Below are 5,229 nucleotides of genomic sequence, written 5' to 3' on the forward strand. Positions count from 1 at the left end.
AAAAAGTCATACTATAGCATGTCGTCCAAAATATGATCAAAAAGTCATACTATAGCATGTCGTCCAAAATATGACAAAAAAAAGTCATACTATAGCATGTCGTCCAAAATATGATCAAAAAGTCATACTATAGCATGTCGTCCAAAATATGATCAAAAAGTCATACTATAGCATGTCGTCTAAAATATGATCAAAAAGTCATACTATAGCATGTCGTCTAAAATATGATCAAAAAGTCATACTATAGCATGTCGTCTAAAATATGATAAAAAAAAAGTCATACTATAGCATGTCGTCCAAAATATGATCAAAAAAGTCATACTATAGCATGTCGTCTAAAATATGATCAAAAAGTCATACTATAGCATGTCGTCTAAAATATGATCAAAAAGTCATACTATAGCATGTCGTCTAAAAATATGATCAAAAAGTCATACTATAGCATGTCGTCTAAAATATGATAAAAAAAGTCATACTATAGCATGTCGTCCAAAATATGATCAAAAAGTCATACTATAGCATGTCGTCTAAAATATGATCAAAAAGTCATACTATAGCATGTCGTCTAAAATATGATCAAAAAGTCATACTATAGCATGTCGTCTAAAATATGATAAAAAAAAAAAGTCATACTATAGCATGTCGTCCAAAATATGATCAAAAAGTCATACTATAGCATGTCGTCCCAAAATATGATAAAAAAGTCATACTATAGCATGTCGTCTAAAATATGATCAAAAAGTCATACTATAGCATGTCGTCTAAAATATGATCAAAAAAGTCATACTATAGCATGTCGTCTAAAATATGATCAAAAATTCATACTATAGCATGTCGTCTAAAATATGATCAAAAAGTCATACTATAGCATTTCGTCTAAAATATGATCAAAAAGTCATACTATAGCATGTCGTCTAAAATATGATAAAAAAAAGTCATACTATGACATGTCGTCTAAAATATGATCAAAAAGTTATACTATAGCATGTCGTCCAAAATATGATAAAAAAAAGTCATACTATAGCATGTCGTCCAAAATATGATCAAAAAGTCATACTACAGCATGTCGTCCAAAATATGACAAAAAAGTCATACTATAGCATGTCGTCTAAAATATGATCAAAAAGTCATACTATAGCATGTCGTCTAAAATATGATCAAAAAGTCATACTATAGCATGTCGTCTAAAATATGATAAAAAAAAAGTCATACTATAGGCATGTCGTCCAAAATATGATCAAAAAGTCATACTACAGCATGTCGTCTAAAATATGATAAAAAAAGTCATACTATAGCATGTCGTCTTAAATATGACAAAAAAGTCATACTATAGCATGTCGTCTAAAACATGATCAAAAAGTCATACTATAGCATGTCGTCTAAAATATGATCAAAAAGTCATACTATAGCATGTCGTCTAAAATATGATCAAAAAGTCATACTATAGCATGTCGTCTAAAATATGATAAAAAAAAAAGTCATACTATAGCATGTCGTCCAAAATATGATCAAAAAGTCATACTATAGCATGTCGTCTAAAATATGATCAAAAAGTCATACTATAGCATGTCGTCTAAAATATGATCAAAAAGTCATACTATAGCATGTCGTCTAAAATATGATCAAAAAGTCATACTATAGCATGTCGTCTAAAATATGATAAAAAAAGTCATACTATAGCATGTCGTCCAAAATATGATCAAAAAGTCATACTATAGCATGTCGTCTAAAATATGATCAAAAAGTCATACTATAGCATGTCGTCTAAAATATGATCAAAAAGTCATACTATAGCATGTCGTCTAAAATATGATAAAAAAAAAAGTCATACTATAGCATGTCGTCCAAAATATGATCAAAAAGTCATACTATAGCATGTCGTCCAAAATATGATAAAAAAGTCATACTATAGCATGTCGTCTAAAATATGATCAAAAAGTCATACTATAGCATGGTCGTCTAAAAATATGATCAAAAAAAGTCATACTATAGCATGTCGTCTAAAATATGATCAAAAAGTCATACTATAGCATGTCGTCTAAAATATGATCAAAAAGTCATACTATAGCATTTCGTCTAAAATATGATCAAAAAGTCATACTATAGCATGTCGTCTAAAATATGATAAAAAAAAGTCATACTATGACATGTCGTCTAAAATATGATCAAAAAGTTATACTATAGCATGTCGTCCAAAATATGATAAAAAAAAGTCATACTATAGCATGTCGTCCAAAATATGATCAAAAAGTCATACTACAGCATGTCGTCCAAAATATGACAAAAAAGTCATACTATAGCATGTCGTCTAAAATATGATCAAAAAGTCATACTATAGCATGTCGTCTAAAATATGATCAAAAAGTCATACTATAGCATGTCGTCTAAAATATGATAAAAAAAAAGTCATACTATAGCATGTCGTCCAAAATATGATCAAAAAGTCATACTACAGCATGTCGTCTAAAATATGATAAAAAAAGTCATACTATAGCATGTCGTCCAAAATATGATCAAAAAGTCATACTATAGCATGTCGTCCAAAATATGATCAAAAAGTCATACTATAGCATGTCGTCTAAAATATGATCAAAAAAGTCATACTAAAGCATGTCGTCCAAAATATGATCAAAAAGTCATACTATAGCATGTCGTCTAAAATATGATCAAAAAAGTCATATTATAGCATGTCGTCTTAAATATGACAAAAAAGTCATACTATAGCATGTCGTCTAAAATATGATCAAAAAGTCATACTATAGCATGTCGTCTAAAATATGATCAAAAAGTCATACTATAGCATGTCGTCTAAAATATGATTAAAAAAAAAGTCATACTATAGCATGTCGTCCAAAATATGATCAAAAAGTCATACTACAGCATGTCGTCTAAAATATGATCAAAAAGTTCATACTATAGCATGTCGTCCAAAATATGATCAAAAAGTCATACTATAGCATGTCGTCCAAAATATGACAAAAAAAGTCATACTATAGCATGTCGTCTAAAATATGATCAAAAAGTCATACTATAGCATGTCGTCTAAAATATGATCAAAAAAGTCATACTATAGCATGTCGTCTAAAATATGATCAAAAAGTCATACTATAGCATGTCGTCTAAAATATGATCAAAAAGTCATACTATAGCATTTCGTCTAAAATATGATCAAAAAGTCATACTATAGCATGTCGTCTAAAATATGATAAAAAAAAGTCATACTATAGCATGTCGTCTTAAATATGACAAAAAAGTCATACTATAGCATGTCGTCTAAAACATAATCAAAAAGTCATACTATAGCATGTCGTCTAAAATATGATCAAAAAGTCATACTATAGCATGTCGTCTAAAATATGATCAAAAAGTCATACTATAGCATGTCGTCTAAAATATGATAAAAAAAAAGTCATACTATAGCATGTCGTCCAAAATATGATCAAAAAAGTCATACTATAGCATGTCGTCTAAAATATGATCAAAAAGTCATACTATAGCATGTCGTCTAAAATATGATCAAAAAGTCATACTATAGCATGTCGTCTAAAATATGATCAAAAAGTCATACTATAGCATGTCGTCTAAAATATGATCAAAAAAGTCATACTATAGCATGTCGTCCAAAATATGATCAAAAAGTCATACTATAGCATGTCGTCTAAAATATGATCAAAAAGTCATACTATAGCATGTCGTCTAAAATATGATCAAAAAGTCATACTATAGCATGTCGTCTAAAATATGATAAAAAAAAAAGTCATACTATAGCATGTCGTCCAAAATATGATCAAAAAGTCATACTACAGCATGTCGTCTAAAATATGATCAAAAAGTCATACTATAGCATGTCGTCCAAAATATGATCAAAAAGTCATACTATAGCATGTCGTCCAAAATATGACAAAAAAGTCATACTATAGCATGTCGTCTAAAATATGATCAAAAAGTCATACTATAGCATGTCGTCTAAAATATGATCAAAAAAGTCATACTATAGCATGTCGTCTAAAATATGATCAAAAAGTCATACTATAGCATGTCGTTCTAAAATATGATCAAAAAGTCATACTATAGCATTTCGTCTAAAATATGATCAAAAAGTCATACTATAGGCATGTCGTCTAAAATATGATAAAAAAAAAAGTCATACAATGACATGTCGTCTAAAATATGATCAAAAAGTTATACTATAGCATGTCGTCCAAAATATGATAAAAAAAAGTCATACTATAGCATGTCGTCCAAAATATGATCAAAAAGTCATACTATAGCATGTCGTCCAAAATATGACAAAAAAGTCATACTATAGCATGTCGTCTAAAATATGATCAAAAAGTCATACTATAGCATGTCGTCTAAAATATGATCAAAAAAGTCATACTATAGCATGTCGTCTAAAATATGATCAAAAAGTCATACTATAGCATGTCGTCTAAAATATGATCAAAAAGTCATACTATAGCATTTCGTCTAAAATATGATCAAAAAGTCATACTATAGCATGTCGTCTAAAATATGATAAAAAAAAGTCATACAATGACATGTCGTCTAAAATATGATCAAAAAGTTATACTATAGCATGTCGTCCAAAATATGATAAAAAAAAAGTCATACTATAGCATGTCGTCCAAAATATGACAAAAAAGTCATACTATAGCATGTCATCTAAAATATGATCAAAAAGTCATACTATAGCATGTCGTCTAAAATATGATCAAAAAGTCATACTATAGCATGTCGTCTAAAATATGATAAAAAAAAAAGTCATACTATAGCATGTCGTCCAAAATATGATCAAAAAGTCATACTAACAGCATGTCGTCTAAAATATGATCAAAAAGTCATACTATAGCATGTCGTCCAAAATATGATCAAAAAGTCATACTATAGCATGTCGTCCAAAATATGACAAAAAAGTCATACTATAGCATGTCGTCTAAAATATGATCAAAAAGTCATACTATAGCATGTCGTCTAAAATATGATCAAAAAAGTCATACTATAGCATGTCGTCCAAAATATGATCAAAAAAGTCATACTATAGCAATGTCGTCTAAAATATGATCAAAAAAAGTCATACTATAGCATGTCTTCCAAAATATGATCAAAAAGTCATACTATAGCATGTCGTCTAAAATATGATAAAAAAAAAAGTCATACTATAGCATGTCGTCCAAAATATGATCAAAAAGTCATACTATAGCATGTCGTCTAAAATATGATCAAAAA

This window comes from Embiotoca jacksoni, unplaced genomic scaffold (assembly GCF_022577435.1).
Source record: "Embiotoca jacksoni isolate LCO1_2020_lvr unplaced genomic scaffold, fEmbJac1.0.p SCAF_32, whole genome shotgun sequence".
NCBI classification, from domain to species: Eukaryota; Metazoa; Chordata; class Actinopteri; family Embiotocidae; genus Embiotoca; species Embiotoca jacksoni.